General features: G+C 46.8%; 1 long non-coding RNA gene across 2 annotated transcripts in view; it reads left to right on the top strand.

Annotated features, from left to right (window-relative positions):
• LOC309375402 overlaps positions 1-7932 on the top strand; it is a 93731-nt gene extending 85799 nt beyond the window's left edge. For both annotated transcript variants that reach the window (XR_014170909.1, XR_014170910.1), the window contains exon 3: positions 7659-7932. This is a non-coding gene — a long non-coding RNA (uncharacterized lncRNA). The remainder of the gene's footprint in view (positions 1-7658) is intronic.
• The last annotated feature ends 15337 nt before the right edge of the window (positions 7933-23269 follow it).

The raw sequence follows: 23269 nt of genomic DNA, 5'->3' as shown, positions 1-23269 counted from the left end.
CAGAGTGACCTGTTGTTTGCTGAGGTAGCAGATGCCTTGATAAGCTGCGTAGTTCTGAGGGAGTTTTTCTCCTGTATGTTTGGTTATAATATGATGAGAACAAGGATTGACAAGAAAGACAAAATGTTGCTGTTCATTCCTCCTCTGACTATACCGTTTCCCTTCAGTTTTGTTCAGTAGAGTGTTGTCAAGACTTTTCTCTCTGGACTTTGTGTATTTAAGGGACTTTGCTAAACATGTCACAAATACCTTCGTTTTTATTCAACCCCACCCTGTTTTTCTATTGTCTCTTTCTCTCTTCCACCTGACTAGGGTTACTGGGCATTCTCAGTCCTCATCGGACTGGGCTTTTTTGCCAAATTGGGTTGCATTTTTAATTTTTTGGGGTACATCTGCAAATTTCAGGGGTATGGTTTTCAGTACTGTAGCTTGGTATTGTTGGCACCCAAATACTTGGCGTTTGCTTTTAGGAGGAGCTAGGCTGGCACTGAGAAGGGAAGCTGGTTCTTTTTTTCCATTTCTTTGCATCTGCATGATTAAAAGAAAGGTTTGTGTGTGTGTTTTTGTGTGTGTGTAGTCCTTTTGTTCTTAGTGGAGCAGGGAAAGTGGCAAAAAAGGATTAGTAAGAGTGGGAGACCGTAACTTATTTAGAGGCGCAGCAAACAGGAATAACAAAGTTGATTCTGTTTGGAAAGTGAGCAAACAAGCTGCCCTAGTCAGAAAGCGAAGCCAGCTGGGCTTGAGGTCATGATCCAGGACTGTTCGCCTGCACAGAAACATGTAGCTACTGATAACAACACTTAACTGATTACAGTTACCTAAATATATCTCCTTATCGTGGAACTGGTTTAACAGTGCAAATATTTTTAAGCTGTTTTTAAAAATTGTTTGTAGGTATATTCAGTTTTGTTTTATTTTGTTTCCTTAATTCTGGGTCAAACAGGTGCCTAGCAGAATGCTTGTTTTGACAACAGACATAGAGAAGAAGAAAGTGCCACAGTAGATTATTTTTTTAAAAAGATAAATGTCTGCCAACAAAATTAGTGTTATGCTCCATCTGCACTATATATTTAAACCAGTATCATACCACTTTAAACAGTCATGGCTTCCCCCAAAGAATCCTGGGAGATGTAGTTTGTTAAGGGGGCTGAGAGCCATTAAGAGACCCCTATTGCCTCCCCAGAGTTACAATTCCTTGAGTGGTTTAGCAATCAGGTCTTCTACTTAGGAAACTCTGGGAACTGCAGCTCCACGAGGGGGGAGTGATCTGGAGACACTCAATGCAATTGTGGGCAGCATCTCTCCCTGTTCCTGGCACTAAAACAGCAACAATAAATTAAATAACTAACAATTTGCTGCTGTCCTTTCATGACACTCCAGACCAGCTGCCTGAGGTGATTTCTTCCCTGTGCCTAACAGTAGGGCCAGCATTGTCTGAATAACCTAATGCAGGGGTCAGCAAACTTTTTCAGCAGGGGTTGATCCACTGTCCCTCAGACCTTGTGGGGGCCGGACTATATTGTGAAGGGAAAAAAGAACAAATTCCTATGCCCCACAAATAACCCAGAGATGCATTTTAACTAAAAGGACACATTCTTCTCATGTAAAAACATGCTAATTCCCAGACTGTCCGTGGGCCGGATTGAGAAGGCAATTGGGCTGCATCCAGCCCCCAGGCCTTAGGTTGCCTACCCATGACCTAATGTGTCATTTGGCCATCTCTGGGAGCTGTGGCCTAGTGGGCAGAGGCTGAGAGTTAGCACCAAGGAAGAGCAAGAAGAATTTCTGGAAACCATGATTCTGGCACCACATGAATACCACATCCTTTCCGTCCCTGATCGGACTTGAAGGAGATTTGATTGTGAGGCTCCTTATATTGCAGTGCAACAACTAGAGCACAGCATTGCATTGTAGTCACTGGAGCGCAAGTGGGGAACCTGTGGCTAATGGTCAGGGATAGCAGAAGCTTTCTCTCTACCCCCTTTTCAGCCTGAGGGCCAAATTCCTTCCTAGGCATCCTTCTGTGGGCCACATGCAAGTGGTAGGCGGAGCCAGAAGGAAAAGTGGGTGGGGCAAAGTCTGCTCACTTGCAGAGTAGGGCTGTAAAACCGGATGGAGGTATCCTAAGGAACTCTGAAATACATATCAGCCACTCGCTACCCTGGGATCTGCCTGCTGAGGGGCAGATGCCTCACTCCACCTCGCGCAAAGGCTAAGCAACATCTCTGCCTGCATCTGGGGTTCCCTGCCCTGCCCTGGATGACTTGGAGGAGGCGGGAGAGGAGGGAGGTTGAGAAACAATAGCTGCAAAGTGCTCCCTTTGTCTGGCGCAGTCCCTGGCAGGCTGTGTGTGCTTCTTTTTGTCCTTCATTCCTTTGTCTGGGAGGGGAGGACAGAGGAGGATGGCTGCCCTTTGAGCAGATGGCTGCTTGCCGCTCTTTGATGATTTTCTTTTTTTTGTGGGGGGAACTCCAGACATTCCTAGAAGGGCCTGTTATGGAGAGGGGTAGAATTGACAGTGTGTGTATGTAATGTGCATCAATGGCTGTTCCTTCTCTTGTTCTTTTGTGTCAATACTGGTCTCCTGGCTGAGAGAAGGAGGGCTGGCTTTTCTTTCTTTCTTACTCTGCACATGTTCAGTTTCTAAATGAGCTGCACTGGGGAATTGCATAGACCAGGGGTAGGCAACCTGAGGCCCGTGGGCCCGATGCGGCCCAATCACCTTCTCAATCCGGCCCACGGACGGTCCGGGAATCAGTGTGTTTTTACATGAGTAGAACGTGTCATTTCCGTCAACATTTTTTTCTTAACGCTGAATTCTAATGTTTGAATTTGTTTGCTGGTTTTTCTTGCACTCTAATTTTTATTGAATTTTAATGCTTTGCCATTTTGGAAGCCACCCAGAGGACACTACCATTGGGTGGCATAGAGATGCTATTAATCAAAATCAAGAAATTAATAATAATAATAATAATAATAATAATAATAATAATAGTAGTAGTAGTAAATGCATAGAGTTGCATCTTTGGATAATCTGCACACAACTGCGTTTTGTCTTTGAAAGTGAGAGAACTTGTGCTCATGAAATACAGCCCTGTTTTAATTCCAACATTACTGAGAACAGTATACCCCACTGCAGCCCGGCTATATGACTGCAACTAGAGACCAATTATCCCTTCTCACCCAGGAAAGTCAAGAAGGCTTGTTGTTGTTGTTGTTTGGTCACAAAGTGACTAATCTACTCCTCCCTCTCTTTTTAAGTATTCAGTTGCCTATGCTAAGAGTCAGTTGGCCCTCCAAGAATGCCTGGTTTCTGGGGGCAAGAATGCGGCTAATCTTCTGATAGATAATAGGGTTCTTAGTAGGAGCAGAAAATAGCTTCAGGCTGGGAAACTTGGCTTCCTTTGTTAGCAAGGCTGGGCACTTCAGTGTATCTGATACCACACACTCCCAGAGGGGTCACTGAATTGGTCTATTTTGCAGCAGAACTAGCAAGGTGGCACCTTAAAAGACCTAACGAATTCAATACAGCGCAAGCTTTCATGTACGAGAGACCGTGTCATTCAACGTACCCTCCGACATTTCTCCAATGAAAATAGGGACGTTCCATTCCATAATGATAATTGTACTCTTTATATCCCACACATCTTATTGGGTTGCCCCAGGACTCTGAGCAGCTTCCATCATATGTAAAAACATAATAAAACATTAAACATTAAAAAAAAAAACACCTTCCCCATATGGAATTGCCTTTGGACGGCTCGGGGATTGGATCCATAGCCTCCAACAATTCTTCAATGAAAATAGGGACATCCTAAGGAAAAATGGAAGGACAGTTCCTGAAGCTGAGGCTCCAATACTCTGGCCACCTCATGAGAAGAGAAGACTCCCTGGAAAAGACCCTGATGTTGGGAAAGATGGAGGGCACAAGGAGAAGGGGGCGACAGAGGACGAAATGGTTGGACAGTGTTCTCGAAGCTACCAACATGAGTTTGACCAAGCTGCGGGAGGCAGTGGAAGACAGGAGTGCCTGGCGTGCTCTGGTCCATGGGGTCACGAAGAGTCGGACACGACTAAACGACTAAACAACAACAGCAAGCGAAAATGGGGCATTCTGGGATCAAAGCAGAAACCGGCACATCTTCTCTAAATCAGGGATGTCTGGAAAATAGGGACAGTTGGAGGGTTTGCATCAAGTGCTGCAAGACTCCTTGTAGATTTTGGAATCAGGCCTTCTCCACTTCACGCAAACCTCCCAGGTGCTTTTTATAGGGATCACAGAATTGTAGAGCTGGAACCTGCAATCCTAGCTAAAGCATTCATGGCCGACAGCCATCCAACCTCTGCTTAAAAACCTCCCAAGGAATGAGGAAGGATAAGCTATAAATGACACAAGCAGCAACACCTGCACTCCTCTGGTGAGGAAACTCCAAGGGATATTTTGGATTCCTCCCTTCAAGTTCAAAACAAATATTTGGGTAGGTATTTTGCATTGCTGTTGCAGCTCCAATGGTTGTTAATGGTTAAAAGAAAATAACAGGGAAATAGTCTCCTGCACACACATGGATTAAGTATATTTTAGATAGCCAGTCCTGATGAGGAGGTTTTTTCTACACTCATTTGTACGTTGTTGCCGTCCATCAGCCTTGGGAGACAATGGAGGAGTGTGCCTTTGGGTGTAAAGTCAAACCGTTGGAAGTTTACAGCGCTTGCTGCGGCTGTAGAGACTGATATGAGAGAGACATATTTTGTCGCAGTCCGAGTGATATCTCGCCGATTGCAGGCACCGATTTTGGGTGAGATCTCACCGATTTGGGGTGCGATCTCATGCGCTCAGCAAGATCTCACCTTATTTGGTGAAATCTTGCCGGAAATCTCCTCCACTGGCAGTGGAGGTGACCGGGCAAGAGGAACACCTAATGGTTGGGCTGGCCCTGTTCCTCTGTGAAGTATGTTACAGGCCTATCTGATCCACTTGTCTTAGCAGTGCTTTAACAATCAATCCTTCTTCACAGGGGATTCTGGCAACGGTAGCTCTGTGAGGGGAATAGGGGTCACCTAACAACCCCCAGCCCCCTTAACAAACAACAGCTTTCAGAATTCTTGGGGGGGATTCTGAATTCATGACTGTTTGAAGTGGACGGTGCGAATGTGGCCTAAGTCAGATTTTCGGTCCATCTAGCTCAGTATTTTCTTTTGACGGTGGCTCTCCAGGATTTCAGACAGGAGCCTTTCACAGTCCCACCTGGAGATGCTGTGGATTTCACCTGGGACGTTATGCATGCAAAACTAGGGTTGCCATATTTCAAAAAGCAAAAACCCAGACACCCCGAAACTCCACCCCTCCCGCAATTTTCCAGTTGACTTGCCTAAGATCCAGGACAAAGCGTCACCTTTTGGAAATTTCCCCTGGACATCAATTCTGCCTTTGAAATGCCAGCAATAACTGGGGAAGTCCAGGCATATGGCGACTGTATGTAAAACTGCTGCTCTGCCACTGAGCTCCACTGTTTCATGTCCCTTCCAGCTACACCCCGGGTCAAGTTTAGCTGCAGGAGTCGATTTGCAGGCCTGGCAGGGCCTTGATCTTTGAGGTTGTTTGTGTCAATGATGTTGATAAGACTGCTATTGGCTTCTTGTTTCATGGGGCAAAATTTCCAGGAAACCGGTATCTGGGTTTCTGATGGACTGTATCTCACCAGGGGAGATATAAATAGCTCTCTTCCTGGTTTGAGTGTTGTTTTGCAGTTTAAGATGTACCAGAAAAAGAGAGAGAGAGACGCAAATTGACTCACACAGCTGGGATTTTCACAGAAACATTTCTAGGTAGTGCAAAGGAACTTAAGACTGTACTGGCATGCACCCAAAACAGATCTACGAACAGAAAAACATAATAGAAACCTTGTGACCAAGGAGCCATCTGTCTCAGCGTGACAAGGTGTCCTGTTTTGCAGGGGACGGTCCTCTGTTTGAGTGGCCACCTGGTCCTATTCCAGCCTAGATATAACAAAGCATAAGTGAAGTCAGATCAAGATGGTTAAGGGCTCTGGTGCAGTTCTTAGAATTGCTCCCCTTCTCCTCCAGAAAGGACTAGAAAATAAATATTTTGGTATATTAAAGACTGATATATTTACAGTATTATGGCGTAAGTTCTCTTGGTCTGCAAAAATACTGTGGAGACTGTGGGGTTTCATAACTCTCAGCAAAGCACACATATTTTTTTTCTTTTTTGCCAACCTTGATAAATGAAAGAAACTACTCTGATAGCTAACATGATTTTTACATGTTTATAGAAATTTATAGAATAATTTTTGTTTTATTAAGAATAATTTAATTGTGTTAAATTTATTATTTGACTTTGCATTCCTGTACCCACTTACCTGGGAGCAAGCCCCCTTCACTGCGGACCCTTTTGTCTAAGCAGACATGTATACTTTTCTACTGTCAGTTATACAGTGAAATCTTAATGACTACCTGAACTTCAGCTGTGCAACAAAGGAGACATGCCTAAGCTGCCTCTACAAGTTTTCAGATTTTTCACTTGCCATTTTGGGTGGAGTGGGTGGAATCTCTAACATCTCTTTGCCCTTGTTCTGTAGTGGCAGAAAATAGCTTGTAGAGAGTACAGTACCCGGTCTCTGATAAGCCCACAACAGGAAAGATGCTAGAAAGATAGGAAGAGGAAAGTATAGAAATTCCAAGGGCTAGAAAATCAGTGAGAAGCAGGAAGGCATTCAAGGGGAAGGAGAAAACAGAAGCTGTTTATGATCCCAGGGATTCCTAATGTCTGGTGCCCAAGCACCTTACTCATCAGTCACAGCTCTGACTTCACTCATTAGCTAAAACCACTGAAAGACATGAGCAGCAAGGATGGCCTGTGTCACACTTAGAAGGTTGCCTGCACATTTTGCTTCATAACTTTCTGCACAGGATGGCTAGAGACCCCTATCTCCTTCCTTCACTCTCCTTTTAAAATTAAAACTCAATAGTCTAGGCCCCTGCTAGTAGGGTTCCTAGTGCAGTTGCTCCAGTTGCACCACTATAGAAGGGACGCGGGTGGCGATGTGGGTTAAACCACAGAGCCTAGGACTTGCCAATCAGAAGATTGGCAGTTCGAATCCCCACGATGGGGTGAGCTCCCGTTGCTCGGTCCCAGCTCCTGCCAATCTAGCAGTTTGAAAGCACATCAAAGTGCAAGTAGATAAATAGGTACCGCTCTGGCTGGAAGGTAAACGGCGTTTCCGTGCACTGCTCTGGTTCACCAGAAGTGGCTTAGTCATGCTGGCCACATGACCCGGAAGCTGTACGCCGGCTCCCTTGGCCAATAAAGCGAGCTTAGCGCTGCAACCCCAGAGTCGGCCATGATTGGACCTAATGGTTAGGGGTCCCTTTACCTTTACCTTTTTATGGCCCTAAGAAGGAAGGACAGGGACCCTGAAGTTGCCACCAGTACTTTGTACCTGGTAGGAAGAAAGACTAATTTGGGACTTTCCCTAATACTAGGCAGTTGTATCAGTCTGCCCACCTCGATTTGTCATCAGAACCTAACCAACAAGTTCCACGTGCAGCAGATATTTTTCTGAAAGCAAGGGAGGGTTGTATCCATTGCATAATACACCATGATCCACAACCGTCACGTTTCTTCTTTTCTCAACCAGGATTACGTAAGCATGGCAAGGGATTTGGTGGCTGCTGTCGAAAGAAATCTTCTAAAGGATGCTTCCAGGTGTTGGCTTTCTCCGGTGACTGGAATGCTCGTGTGACTAACCAGCAATGCTCGCATGTCGACGTGCTGGACACCCACAAGGAAGATGCCATTGGTGCCGTTTCCGGTGGTGACAGCTGTCTGCAAGCACAATCACCAGAGGAGTGGCAAACCAGCTATGGTAGCTTCGTCCCTCCCAGCCCCATTCCATGGGGTACCTGCTGGATTTGTTGGGGTGACTGCCGAGTGCAAATATTTTAAACAAACAAATAAAACAACCACATCAGATTGGAGAAGTTCCCTGACAGAGTTGTGCAAGAAGTGGCAGACCTAGCTTTTGGGGCCCCCGAAGCTTGAACTGTGATGGAGGCCCCTTCACAACCAGCAATGAGGTCTTCAATAGGGTTGTTCCACAACAAGTCACCACATATTTTTTTATAAATCAACTACCATGTCTCAGATTTTGATTAAATTTGCTGTACAGTGGTACCTCAGGTTAAGTACTTAATTCGTTCCGGAGGTCCGTACTTAACCTGAAACTTTTCTTAACCTGAGGCACCACTTTAGCTAATGGGGTCTCCTGCTGCCACCGCGCCGCCGGACCCCGATTTCTGTTCTTATCCTGAAGCAAAGTTCTTAACCTGAAGCACTATTTCTAGGTTAGCAGAGTGTGTAACCTGAAGCGTATGTAACCTGAAACGTATGTAACCCGAGGTACCACTGTACTGAGTTATCTCACATGTCAAAGTCACTGGTCTGAATAAAAAAATCCTATGCCTTATAGTGTTCAAGTTATGAGTGAAGGATGAGAATTAGGGAATTGCTGTATAGATGCATGACTTCTAGGGCTCCTCTGGGATTAGGAGCCCTGCAGCTTAAGCTTCCTTGGTTTCATAGTAGATCTGCCCCTGCATGCAAGTAAACATAAGACGGGTGTACAAGTAGCTAACTTTAATGGGAACTTAAATCCTAAGGTGCTCCCAGGTGACCTGTTTACTGAGCATTCATCCTGATTTCTTTGCGGGGAGATCAGATGATGTTGGCTGTTGAACTAGCATCCGTTCTGGTTTGTCTGCAGGGAGGTTAGATGATGTTGCATCATGCAAGTGTTATCCCATACTTGCCAGTGCACTTTCATGCCACTTATTGCAAAAAGCTGTTTTTTTGTGTTTTTTTTGCAGAAGTGGGCTTCTTGTGCAATAGCTCCGCATACAGTATGATTGCACACCCTGAATTTACCTGTATGTGATTGTATCCTACCTGCAAATAGCAATGGCCTGAAGTACTCCTAAGGAAATCTCCAGGATTTTGAAATAGTTTTTGTTCCCCCCTGTGGCGTTTGCCTCCTAGGTGGGTCATAAGGAAAGGCTTAAAATGAATGTGATGTGATTGGCCAGTGGAAACTGATAGGAGGAGTTAGAATTAGAGTGGGAGCTGTGTGGAAGTCAGTTCAGCGTTGGGAGTTGGAGAAGGAAGAGGGAGGAATAGTCTGTGGGTTGGTCGAGTTGTGTTGTGAGAGAGTGAGAGGAATTGTTAGGTGGAGTCAGATAGTTGCAATAATCAGTTTGAAGTTGTTAGGAACGAATAGGACAGTTAAGGAAATAAGATTAAGAAACTGACTAGAAAAATTAACTGAAACCATAAGCTTGTTTATGCCTATAAATAAACTTGATTATTTGTTAATGTTAACAACTGACTGGACTCCGTGTGTACCCGTGAGAAACAGGTTGGTGGCAGCGAAGAAAGCAATCACAGTGGTGGCACAGGGTCAATAAACTGTCAAACGTCTGGGCAACCTGTGTGATCGCCACACCCCCCCTCCCAATTTGAACAACCCTCCCCACTAATTTCAGTTCCTGGGGAAAACACTGATGGCTACATAGTTGTAGCGCAGGAATAGAGGGCATTTTTCAGCTCAATAGGCACATTCCCTCATGTATGGTGTCAATGTGATGTAAATCAGTTAACGTTAGCATAAACTTGCGTGTGAGCAGAAAGAATTCTGAAAAAAAAACAAAAACAAAAAATCTTTGTTTTTAGATGACACATTTGTGTTTCGCAACAGAAATGATCTCAGAAGAGGTGTTTAGCGTTTCCAGACTATCTTCAGGTGGGATTCAACCACAGACAGGCAAATCCAGGTTGTGTCATTATAGCCTATTGGGAAGTCTTGTGGAACAAACCTGCTTCACCCCCAAAAGATTGATTTTTTTGCAGTAAGGAAAGTGGCAAGAAATTGCACTGGAAGCTGTGGGACAACACATGCTTTGATACGTCATCTAACCTCCAAATCAGAATGAATGCTCATTCTGGATGAATTCTCTGAAGCATTTCAACTAGAATTAACTGTTGACTTGTGTGTGAGAGCAAACCAACAATCATGCTTCTTCGAAGACGATGCAGCCCTTTTTTAAACAAATCCAGTATTTTGGCTGAAAAGAAATCTGCCTCTATTTATTTTTTTTGAACCATGCTAGCATTGGCTTTAAAATATAGGTGGTCATTTTCTTTAATTTCCTTAAATAAGACACACCCCCAGAAGTAAATATATAGCACTCCTCCTTAAACCCCTGAAACTTTCCACAAAAGTATTTTTGTGGCACTGTCGTGTGGTAGATTGAATTAGTGGATTTCCAAGCACAGGGAAGAAATTTTGCAGCCAGTTCATCGTGAAATTCTCTTGCAGTTAACCACCAATTGTTTTTTCTCTCACACACCCATGCTGTTTTGACGGAATGGTTTGTTTTTTCACGTCTGTCAGCTGGGAAATCCGCACCCTCCTTTTCTTCAAAAAGAGAACTTTTCCTCAGAATTTTCAAATGGAAGAAGCTCGCTTGTTTTCAGGATGTCACGATGAATGACTCATGGGCTTTGGACTGATACTTCGGTGCGATGAGGAAATTCGAGAGTTGACAAGAGGAAAGAGGCAGCTTTGGATTTGCTAGGGCATATTTCCTTGTCTAATTGGAATGCTTATTACAATTTGCTGTTCCTCCAATGGGGATTTCTCCCGACTCTCTGATTTCAGTATCGGCTTCATAATTGCATTCAGTTGCATTCTCCGGAGGTAAACAAGAACTGATACCGTTTTCAAGAAAATGTAATGCAAAGTTAGACTAGCGACTGCAGAGTTTGAACCAACCCCCCAACCACCATTAGCTGACGTGATTATTACATCAGCACTCCTTTTCCTCAGCTGCTGTTCGGGAGAAATCCCCATTGGGACGCTGGTGGGCGGAGGACTTTAATGTGTGGAGGGGATGTGTTTCAGCACTCGAAGGCTCCTGTCTCACTGCCTCCACTTTCAGTTTTTAGTCCTAAGAGGTCAGTAGTGATGGGAGGAAAACAGAGGCCCACCAAAAATGATATATGAAGCCATCCTTAGATCACAAGTGACTCAAAATGCATCAGTGACCCTAATGGGACTTCTGAATGTTACACGTGTCCTTCCAAAGTCAGGAGCATCCGAAGTAAGAATTTGTGTACCTCTCCAAACCACAGAGCCCAGGGCTTGCCAATCAGAAGGTCAGCGGTTCGAATCCCCGTGATGGGGTGAGCTCCCATTGTTCGGTCCCAGCTCCTGCCAACCTAGCGGTTTGAAAGCATTTCAAAGTGCAAGTAGATGAATAGGTACCACTCTGGCGGGAAGGTAAACAGCGTTTCCGTGTGCTGCTCTGGTTCACCAGAAGCGGCTTGGTCATGCTGGCCACATGACCCGGAAGCTGTCTGCGGACAAACACCAGCTCCCTTGGCCTATAGAGTGAGATGAGTGCCGCAACCCCAGAGTTGTCTGCGACTGGACCTAATGGTCAGGGGTACCTTTACCTTTACCAAACCTTTGAGGATGAGATACCCCAGCACTTGGGGTTTTGACTCTGTATCAGAGAATCTGCTTTGCATGCAGAAGGCCCCGGGTTCAATCCCTGGCATCTCCAGGTAGGGCTGGGAATACCTCCTCTCTGAAAATCCAGAGAGCATCTGCCTGTCAGTGTTGTCAGTGCTGAGCTAGATGGATCAATGGTCTGAGTCAGCAGCTTCCTGTGCAAAACACAAACGAGCGGTGTGTGGCTGCCCCGTGTGGTGAACCACTGAACTGCAGTTGGCAGTGTTCTTCATGCACTGGGACTATGTGGTCCACCCAGGCTGGTCATTGGATATCCCTGGGAAGGAAGTACACTGATCTGCTCACTGAGTGAAACCAAAATCAACACATTAGCCTGCCTCAACCACAAGAGCTGCCTAACTTAGCACTCCTCAAGTTAGCCCTCAAGGGCAGTGGAAGACGTTGCTCATTGTCAGTGTCAAAGTGAGATTCAGCTGCAAGTCTGCTTGGCTTTTGTACACACAAGGGGAGAGAGGTTCATTTTGTCTTTTGCCTCAGGTTGCAAAAGGTCTTGAGTCGGCCAGGGCAAACAACAACCAAAATGATCAAGGGGATGGGGCAAGTCACCTGTGAAGAAATATTTCAGTGCTGGGGACTTTTAGGTTTAGAGAAAAGGCGAATAAGAGGTTGTCAGTTTTCATTTCTTAGTACAGTGGTGCCCCGCTAGACGAATGCCTCGCAAGACGAAAAACCCGCAAGACGAAAGGGTTTTTCGGTTTTTGCGACGCTTCGCTAGACGATTTTCCCTATGGGCTTGCATCGCAAGACGAAAGCCCATAGGGAAATCTCGGGGACCTTTTTTTAAATGCTGGCGGTGGGGAGCAAAGCCTTCCCCCCCCTCCGGACTTCAGAAGAGGTCCAGGAAGGCCGGCGGGGGCGAAAGGCTTTGCTCCCCACCGCCAGCATTTTAAAAGCGGTCCGGGATAGCAGGGAAGCGCTTCCCGCTATCCCGGACGGCTTTTGAAGGCAGGCAGGGGGGGCAAAGACTTTTGCCCCCCCTGCCTGCCTAACCGGGGGCTTTTAAATCGCCCCGGGACTGTCCGGGGCGATTTAAAAGCCCCCGGACAGCTTTTGAAGCCTCCCCCCGCCGCCCGGCTTCGGGGCATCGTCCCGATGCCGGGCGGTGGGGCAGGAACGCCTCCCCCAGCCGCCCGGCATCGGAACGATGTCCCGAAGCCGGGCGGCCGGGCGGGAAAGCCTCCCCCCGCCGCCCGGCTTCGGGGCATCGTCCCGATGCCGGGAAGTGGGGCAGGAACGCCTCCCCCAGCCGCCCGGCTTCGGGGCATCGTCCCGATGCCGGGCGGTGGGGCAGGAACGCCTCCCCCCGCCGCCCGGCATCGGGGCATCGTCCCGATGCCGGGCGGTGGGGCAGGAACGCCTCCCCCAGCCGCCCGGCTTGGGGCATCGTCCCGATGCCGGGCGGTGGGGCAGGAACGCCTCCCCCAGCCGCCCGGCATCGGAACGATGTCCCGAAGCCGGGCGGCCGGGCGGGAAAGCCTCCCCCAGCCGCCCGGCTTCGGGGCATCGTCCCGATGCCGGGCGGTGGGGCAGGAACGCCTCCCCCCGCCGCCCGGCATCGGGGCATCGTCCCGATGCCGGGCAGTGGGGCAGGAACGCCTCCCCCAGCCGCCCGGCTTCGGGGCATCGTCCCGATGCAGGGCGGTGGGGCAGGAACGCCTCCCCCAGCCGCCCGGCTTCGGGGCATCGTCCCGATGCCGGGCAGTGGGGCAGGAACGCCTCCCCCAGCCGCCCGGCATCGGAACGATGTCCCGAAGCCGGGCGGCCGGGCGAGAAAGCCTCCCCCCGCCGCCCGGCATCGGAACGATGTCCCGAAGCCGAGCGGCGGGGCGAGAAAGCCTTTGTCCCCCCTGCCTGCCTTCCCAGGGGCTTTTAAATCGCCCCGGACAGCGGAGAAGTCCTCCGCTGTCCCGGGCGATTTTAAAATGCCGCCCGCCAGAAGAGGTCGGGGGAAGGCGTTTTCCATAGGAACGCATTAATTGATTTTCAATGCATTCCTATGGAAAACCGTGCATCGCAAGACGAAAAACTCGCAAGACGAAGAGACGTGCGGAACGAATTAATTTCGTCTTGCGAGGCACCACTGTACAGAAAGTATTGATCTGATGTGTAGAGATATTTCCTATTCTAATTAATTCATGAGGGTTCTGGAAGCTTCTCTGTGTGAAAGAAATGAGCAGAAGGTTCATGATGGTTATTATTATGGTGCCTCTCCCAATATGTAACCCAAAGTAAAAACAATATTAAACCATAAAATGAAAATTTTAAAACAAAACATAACATAGATTTATTGCGACACATGACAGGATCTGATTTTCCTTACATTATTAATATAGTGTCCAGATCAAGGAAAGTAATATTGCCACTCTGTTCTGCCTTGGTCACCAGCCCAGTGAGGACTGAGCATGCTGAATGACTGTTGAGGGTGGGGGAATGGAATATCCTGGAAAAGGGTAAAGCGGGATGGAACCTTGAGCAAGGCAACAGAATATCCCAGAAAAGGTCATGGCTGACTGGAACCCTGAGCAACGCTTTCTTTTGCAGGTATGACTTGTTTTATTTTCAACAAAATTTATCACCCACATTCCCCTCTCTGAACAGAGATGTTCAAAGCTGCTTGGAAAAGCACACAAAAGAAGAAAAAAGCTCGGTTCATTTAAAATGCAGTAAATATAACAAAATTGCACCTTTTGTGTTGAAGTGCTGCCTGTCATGACTCAAATGTTTCGGTACAGGGTAATTTATGCGCTAAATCAAGGAAGGCTTCCCAATGGGAGGAGCCGGTGTTTCACTTTTGCGAGCTGCTGTTTAAGCAGGAGGCAGAGAATGGGAGAAGGGGATGCTGGGAGAAGCCAAGGGTGATAGCGGCACATGCATTTTGTATGCTGCTTCTGTGGCGAAAAAATCTATACCTCTGTAAAGAACAGTATGAGAGCACTGCCCAGCAACTGTACGTGTTTTTCACAATACATTTGTACCATCTGTTAGAGCCAGCATGGTGTAGGGGTTAAGAGCGGTGGACTCGTAATCTGGTGAACCGGGTTCGCTTCCCCGCTCCTCCACATGCAGCTGCTGGGTGACCTTGGGCTAGTCACACTTCTCTGAAGTCTCTCAGCCTCACTCACCTCACAGAGTGTTTGTTGTGAGGGAGGAGGGGAAAGGAGATTGTTAGCCGCTTTGAGACTCCTTAGGTAGTGATAAAGCGAGATATCAAGTCCAAACTCCTCCTCCTTTTCTTCTTCTTCTTCTTCTTCTTCTTCTTCTTCTTCTTCTTCTTCTTCTTCTTCTTCTTCTTCTTCTTCCCCTCAGAAAAGGAGGGGCAATCAGCCCGCCATAGAAATCATCGAACTCTAAAAAGGAATATACTTCCCACCCACTCCACCAAATAAAATCTGGGCAAGTCATAAGAGAAATTATGTTAGCAAGTTTTTTTTATTGCTACTATGAGGTCTAACAACTTTATATACAGTGGTACCTCGGGATGCGAATGGGATCTGTTCCAGAGCCCCGTTCACATCCTGAAGATGACGTAAGACGCGACAGCGCATCTGCACGTGTGTGAGTTGCGTTTCATCGCTTCCACACATGCGCATGATGTCAATTTGACCGTCTGTGCATGCGCGAGTGGCAAAACCCGCTGCGTTACTTCCGGGTCGCCGCGGAGCGCAACCCGAACACGCTCAACTTGAAGCGTATTTATCCCGAGGTATGACTGGATATATAAATACCCACACGCTGAATTCTGAAATGCTACAGGGCACTTTGTTTATGTAAGGATTGGCACTCAAAATTGAACTCAGAATCAGTTTGTTATTAGTTGTTGGCATCCGTCTGCCTCAAGAGGAAATGGAGCGTGCTTCCGGGGGTGAAGTCAAACTGCTGTGTTAGAAGCACTGCAGTGACCTCCCTGGGGCACATGCCAGGGCAGTTTGTAAGGAGGTCCTGGGCTGCCCAGATAACAAGACCCCCTCTCAGCCTCGCTGATGTGGCCCAAAGGAAAGCAGAGCAATATGTTTGACACCAGCTGGACTGCAAGATTTGCCAGAAGCAGGCATGCAAGGTGCCATCCAACCATCTTCAAGACTCCACTCTGGATTTGTGTAGGCTGTCCTTCTTAGCCTTTTCTTTTCCCGAAGATGTCACACAAGGCCGCAGAGGTTTAGGATCAGAGTTTTCCTTCTCCTGGATGGGCTACTTCCCAGATTGACAAGCTCCATCTGCTGTTCGTAGGGCTGGGGAACTGTGGTGCTCTAGATATTGACAGACTCCAACTCCCAACAGTCTCAGCCATAATGGCCAATGGTCAGAGATAATGGGAGTTGGGAGTCCCTCAGCGTCTGGTGGGCTACAGGTTCCTTGCCCATGGCTTATAGTATAAATAAATGTGCAGGCCAAAAGCAAGGTACCAATGTGTACGTGCTGTTGTCTAGGGCCACGTTACTCATATACAACAAACTTATTTTTATTGCAGGGCAATAAGTACACTGGTTTATTGCTGGAAAGTACACTGAACAGAAACTGAAAGAAAATGAGAAGGGAAAGTTCAAGGGTAGAGTTGGAGCTCAGCCCATTATACCACGAGGTTATAGTTAACTCTATAATGTTCAGTATAGTTAAAGCTATGGTTTTCCCAGTAGTGATGTATGGAAGTGAGAGCTGGACCATAAAGAAGGCTGATCACCGAAGAATCAATGCTTTTGAATTATGGTGCTGGAGAAGACTCTTGAGAGTCCCATGGACTGCAAGAAGATCAAACGTCTCCATTCTGAAGGAAATCAGCCCTGAGTGCTCCCTGGAAGGACAGATCCTGAAGCTGAGGCTCCAATACTTTGGCCACCTCATGAGTAGAGAAGACTCCCTGGAAAAGACCCTGATGTTGGGAAAGATGGAGGGCACAAGGAGAAGTGGACGACAGAGGACGAGATGGTTGGACAGTGTTCTCGAAGCTACCAGCATGAGTTTGACCAAACTGCAGGAGGCAGTGGAAGACAGGAGTGCCTGGCGTGCTCTGGTCCATGGGGTCACGAAGAGTCAGACACGACTAAACAACTAAACAACAACAACAACAAAGTGTTGTCACATTGCAGGTTCACTCTAAATTCGAAAGTTTGGGCCTGTATGAAGTTTTAATTCCAGCCAAACAGAACAACTTTTCTTGTATCAGAGAATCCAGACTGCAGACATTCTGACATGTGTATTCGCTGACAACTTGGAATGTTCATGAACATTCTGTGGCTCAGCCAACCAGTGTGAAAGGTTTCAAGACCACATGTGCAGTACAGTCTAGTGTTCATGCTTCAGAGCACTACCATAGCCGTTCAAGCTTCTATTCTCAGCCCAGCCTATGTTCCTGCTATTCTTAGCATAGTAAGAATGCAGTAAGCACACAGAGCTTTTTCACATCTTGCTCCAATAGTTTAAACAGAGGTGAGAGTTTTGACTTGGCCAAAGCATTACTAGGGGAATTAGGGGCACAGCATCTCAACCTTCTTCCGAAATGTTAGCGCCAAGAAGCCAGAGGGCCTGTCATGTGACTGGGAGAATTGTTGGAGAATTCTGGCAAAAAAGTGTTTGCTGTTGCTGCTTTTGGTCTGCAAAAGATACGTAACTGATTATGTTTTTCTTATCATGGAGGCCTAATTAGGGACTGTTTCTGCCCTGAACCCCAACACAGCAATCAGAAAGTGAAGGACGAGGTGGCTTCTCCCTCCAATGTGCCAGCGTGGTGTAGTGGTTAAGAGCAGAAGACTCGTAATCTGGTGAACCGGGTTCGCTTCCCCGCTCCTCCACATGCAGCTGCTAGGTGACCTTGGGTTAGTCACACTTCTCTGAAGTCTCTCAGCCCCACTCACCTCACAGAGTGTTTGTTGTGGGCGAGGAAGGGAAAGGTGAATGTTAGTCGCTTTGAGACTCCTTCGGGTAATGATAAAGCAGGATATCAAATCCAAACTCTTCTTCCTCTTCTTCTTCTCCATTCCAGGATTATCTGGAGGGGAGGCACAGCAATATGCACCTGACCGCCTGGCTGTGGCGTTGTTGCTGCTTACTGGGAGGGAAAGTCAAGGCAGGAGGTCCGTTGACATAGTGTGGGTCACCAGCAGAGTCAATCTGGGCTTCTTCTAGTATGCCCATAGAATGGCTACTTCTCCACTGCTTTGACCCTGATTCCAAGCTGGGAAGCAGCAGTGCTATCACAGACAGGAGACTAGATGTGTGACGTTGCCCTTCCTTCCGGCTGCTCCTGCTCTTTCTGCAAAAGCCAACTGGACGGGTGGATCCTCAATCGCACCTGAAGGCTAGCTTACGGAGGCACAAAGCAGATGGTGTGGCACACACAGCTCTGTTCATAATCACCTGCCCCATCTGCCGCCTGAGGCAGCTGTCCCATCTGCCTAACGGTAGGGTCAGACCTGCTTCAGATCTTTCCATATTCAGTCATATGAAAGACTTGGTGGACTCACACACAGCTTCGGCGCCATACTCTGCTTGTGGTGTTTGCTCGGGTCCCACAACGGGGAAGGAAGGTCTGGCTTAGGGCCTCCCTCCACTGCAATTTACCTGGGGACCGTCAACTGCTTGGTGTCTCTGTCTCTGTGGCAACAGCCACCTCTTCCTCTGTTCGTGCTAAAACTGAATTCTAGGAATGAACAGAAAGCCCCGTCGCACTTCTGCTTTGCAGACATTCTCTCTCACATTTTCCATTGCACGGAGAAAGCAGAACTAGACTCGCAGCACCATTCCCAAGATGATATCGCATAGCCTTCAGAAGAAAAGGTTGTTCCCAACGTCACTCATTGTTGCTTTTCTTTTTAGGGCAGGAAATTCTCATAGCTGGCCTCTTTCACCCACCTAATTCCACACACATATCTTTTTTCTTGGAAGGGGAGGTAAGTAGTTCCCGCTTCAGATTTTGCAGGGCCTTCTCTGAGTGGCCCCCCTTCATCACCACTCTCCATCTGCTTACCAGCAACCAGGTGAGGCGCCTCTCTGCTCTTTTGCCTTACTCTGGTCACTGGTCACACAAGAACCCTACTTTATGTAAACCGAGTTTGCGCAATTGCCAGGAGTGTCTGGGAAAAACAAAACAAAACAAAGCATGGTGTATAAACGTGAGCGGAATGGCTTGCTAGAGGAGGGCATGGCTGGATCCTTTCAGGCCTTTTGGGAAGTGAAAACACACTGCAAACTTTTCATTCCAGGTTCCAATTAAATGACCTTTATTAGGGTTTTTTTTTGCCCTGGGGCACATTAGGAAATCTAAGCAACCAAGAAATAGTCAGGGACACCACCAAACACCCATTTCACAGAATCTCCCCCCCCAGCAATGCTCAGAATTCTACCACAGAGAAACAACAGGCAGAACATCTATATCCCCACTAACAAAACACAGAATAAAAGCAGGCCACCCCACAAAAAAGAGCAGGTAGAAAAAACAAAACGAAACCCGAACCCTCTCAATTATTAAAAAAAATATATATGAGAATTTGGATGGGCGAAGGACCTTTGTGGGTGTCTAAGGGCATTACGGACATCACATTGGGGACCCCAGATTTATACAGACATACAGTGGAACCTAAGGGACACGGGAGGCACTGTGGTCTAAACCACAGAGCCTAGGGCTTGCCAATCGGAAGGTCAGCAGTTTGACTTCCCGCGACGGGGTGAGCTCCCGTTGCTTGGTCCCTGCTCCTGCCCACCTAGCAGTTCAAAAGCATGTCAAGTGCAAGTAGATAAATAGGTACCGCTCCGGCGGGAAGGTAAACGACGTTTCCCTGTGCTGCTCTGGTTCACCAGAAGCGGCTTAGTCATGCTGGCCACATGACCCGGAAGCTGTCTGCGGACAAACACTGGCTCCCTCGGCCTATAGAGCGAGATGAGCGCGCAACCCCAGAGTCATCCACGACTGGACCTAACGGTCAGGGATACCTTTACCTTTACAGTGGAACCTCTACTTGGCACCATAATCTGTTCCAGTGGCCCGTCCTTTAGGCAAAACAGGTTGCTGGTAGAAGCGTTGTTGTGTGCTTGTGCAGATGGTGGCAGCTGCTTCTGTGCGTGCGCGGATCGCGGCAAACCTGGTATTTACTTCTGGGTTTGCCACGTTTGTGACCAAGTAGAGGCGGTCGTAAGTAGAGGTTCTACTGTATTTCTAATGCCTGACCTCAAGTTGCACCTTTTAGTGCTTCTAGTTTGTTCTAAATGTAACTTAATGGCCACAGGTTCAGTCCTTGGCTCGGTTAGGTCTGGGAGAGAACCCCGATGAAATCCTGGCAAGCCACTGAGTGGACAATATTGAGCAAGTTACAGATAGGTAGCCGTGTTGGTCTGCCATAGTCAAAACAAAAAAAAAATTCTTTCCAGTAGCACCTTAAAGACCAACTAAGTTAGTTCTTGGTATGAGCTTTCACACGAAAGCTCATACCAAGAACTAACTTAGTTGGTCTTTAAGGTGCTACTGGAAAGAATTTTTTTTTGTTTTGAATATTGAGCAAGTTGGACCAATGGTGCGATTCGGTCTAAGGCAGCTTCCTGTGTTAATTTGATGCTGTCGTCCCACTCCTGATGTTCTGACCACCCCTCTGAGGACCGCTTTGTCTTCCGTGCCATGTCATGTTTGTACGAGAGAAAAGCACAGGGGCAGCAGACACAACTACTACATGGTGCACTCAGCAGGGGAAAGCTCTGCAACACTGCAATACCTTAATCTCCACCCGGTTTTGATTTTAGCCCCATCCACTTTTGCTGCTGGCTATTGCTGGCATGCATCCCTCAATGGGATGACCTGCAAGGGAATGTGACCATCAGCAGGACAAAGGAACGACTCCTTAAAAAAACAACCCACTGTATTTGGCAGAGAATGATGGATTTAGTTTTTAAGAGATTAGGAGTGCTGACTTTCATATGGTTGTTTAAATAAATGGCATTTTAAATCAAGGACCACCACCTGGTTTAAGAAATCTTTGCTGATTAGTTGTATGAGTTTTAATCAATTCATCATGAATAATTTTGCAAATGAATGTTAATTCTGAAGGGAAAATGTACTTTGGTTTTTGATGCTAGGTGCTTCACAGCAAACATTATTTTAGATGAAATGTTCTTTTTAATGCCTGCCAACTCGGTTTTTGCAAGTGCGCTTTTTTTTTTAAGGAACATTTTTCTTTTAGACATCTGCTGCCTGATTTATCAGAAGCACCTTTTTAATCCATCAAATGCTTGAAGTTGATTGATCAAAAGGTTTTAAGTTGATTAATCTGATTCTTCAGTTAAACTTTGCAGCCTTATTTTTTTTTAACCAGTTCCCTTTACGACCATCCAAATAGTTTGTTAGAGTGAGATATGATAAATACGATTTCTTTTTAAAATCTAATGTAAAATAAAAAAATCTGTTTTTCATTTTTAACGCCCCCTCCATCAGTTTTGTTCATCCTGGTGAAGTTGCTCTCATCCCTCTTTTCTGGTAGGTCCTCTCTGTTGATTACAGGCATAAAGGAATGTAATAACAACCAATAATATTAGTAGAAAGAATGCCTAGTTTAAAGTTTTCTACTTCACTACCTCTCCGGGCTTTACATGTTGAATTGCTACCTGCCTTGCAGTTGTAGAGCCCTCCCATATAAAAGCTGGCTTCCTGATTTGTCTTGAAAGATCTGAATGTGGAGAAAAAAAATAAAGAAATAGGGAAGAGTGTGTTGCAACATTGCTACTAGTTTCCCTCTGCTAGCATCTCTCCCACTCTCATTGGAACCTCCTCCCCACCCTCTACTAATTTCCATCTCCTCTATAATTCTCTTTCATTCATAACCAGCTGCTGTTTATGACCGCTGGTTGTGTTATTTTTAGCTGCAGAGACAGGCTAAACACAAAGGAAGCACATGCAGATTAATAAGCAGGATGGGACTGAGGCCCAGCTAGCACCTAACACAGCAGATTGCAAGGCCTGCTTAGCACCCAGTATTTGAGCCTTCCCTTGGGTTGCCAATGGTTCTCACTGGCCCAGCTTCCTTGCCTTTTAACTGCAGTCTGACACGCAGATAGGTTAGCAAGTTAGAAGCTTCTCTTGGCATGGAGATGAAGTAAGGAGCAAGGCGTGTGTCAGGGAACTGCCATCGGAGCCAGAGGTGGAGGGAAGGCTCCAGAGTGATGCCGGAGAGGGTCCCAGCAGGGAGAGAGGCAGCCCATCTGCTGGGGAAGGAAATCAGCGTGACACCAGGGGTGAAGGGGGGCAGATGGGGGAATCGGAGAGAAGGCTCCAGGACTCTTCACCAGAGACCAGTGGGGAGAGCACGGGTACTCCGCTGCCCACACCCTCCCTGCGCAGAAGACTTCCGCGCAGGGAGAGTAGGAGGAGACTTGGCGTCAAAGAACTTCTTTGCTGGAAGAAGTTCAAGAAACGCCTACTGACGGATTCTGCCAGCGACTGAGACAGCCATGAAGTGAAAGGCTGTCCAGTCAGAAAGGGTTCAACCAGGTAATCTAGCCAGGAGTGGCGGCAACTTACGCACGAGCAACCCCTAGAACCATTACAGCGTGGATCTGCCAAACTTCTCTGACTGTGCAGTTGCTAAAAGCACAGGAGCAGGACCAAAAAGAAGTTGGCAACCCAAGCTTTTATTCTAACGTATCCTCTAACAGTCTCAAAAATTTGGAGATGCTCGTAACATCTCAATGTTCAGACCAGCGGCCACTGCCTGAACATCCCCTCTCACTATTACCACACACTGCTGAAGTTTGCCTTCTGAGGATGACTGATCCAAGATGTAATTTATAAAGCAAGCATGGGCAAACTCCAGTCTTGTGGGATGTATTATGGTGATTTTACTAGAACTCTGCCATCCATCAACCAAAGTCAAGTTCAAAATGGTGGTTTGGGGTCTGAGCCAATCCCTTACTTCACCTGGTGGGCTATATACTGGGATAGTCTGCGTATACAAGTACAAATCCCCATCTCCACCACTGCACAGCAGGGATTCCAACACAAGCCCTCAGACTAGTCAGCAAAGATGCCCAAAGACCTGGAGAAAGGCAGCCAGTTGGGTGGACAGTGTCATTATACAGTTTCGTCACCAGGTGGCAGTGGACCTAGTTCTAGGTCAGTCGTTTCCTGTTCCGTTTTTCTTGGAAAGAGACAATAAAGTTTTTGACTTGCTTCCTGATTAGTGTGTCCTGTAAGTATTCCAGAAAAATTGCTTATAATATTTAACACCTGAAGAATATAGTGAAGTTAAACGCACTTAGCATGATTTTTTTTTAAAAAAAGAATGACTATTGTTAATAACATGAAATCCTTGACTGACTTAATAAAAAACACCAGTAGTTATTAACTAAACTTTATTCCTTCACAGTTCTGCAGACTCTGGAGAGGGAAGTCCGTCAGGGTTTTTCTTTCTTGAAAGAATTCAATAATTTAAATTTAGACATCTACACAAATATATGAATACACATACATATCTTACTATATAATATTTTTTGTAAGTCATCATGCTGCAGTTCTCCTGGCTGCCAATAGGTGGCCAAGCCAACTGCAGCATGAAGATAGAACAGCAGGCAGGGATATGCAGGCAGGCAGGAGAGAGAGCCACTTGGATGGCAAGTGACCCAGATGAGCCACAGAGGAACAGTCAGGACAGGCAAGCAACTGTCTTACACTACTGCTACTGTGCACT

The sequence above is a fragment of the Podarcis melisellensis genome (genome assembly GCF_964234715.1).
Source record: "Podarcis melisellensis genome assembly, chromosome: 8".
Taxonomy (NCBI): domain Eukaryota; kingdom Metazoa; phylum Chordata; class Lepidosauria; order Squamata; family Lacertidae; genus Podarcis; species Podarcis melisellensis.
The sequence above is the reverse complement of the archived record's forward strand: the minus strand, read 5'-3'. Positions and strand labels throughout refer to the sequence as shown.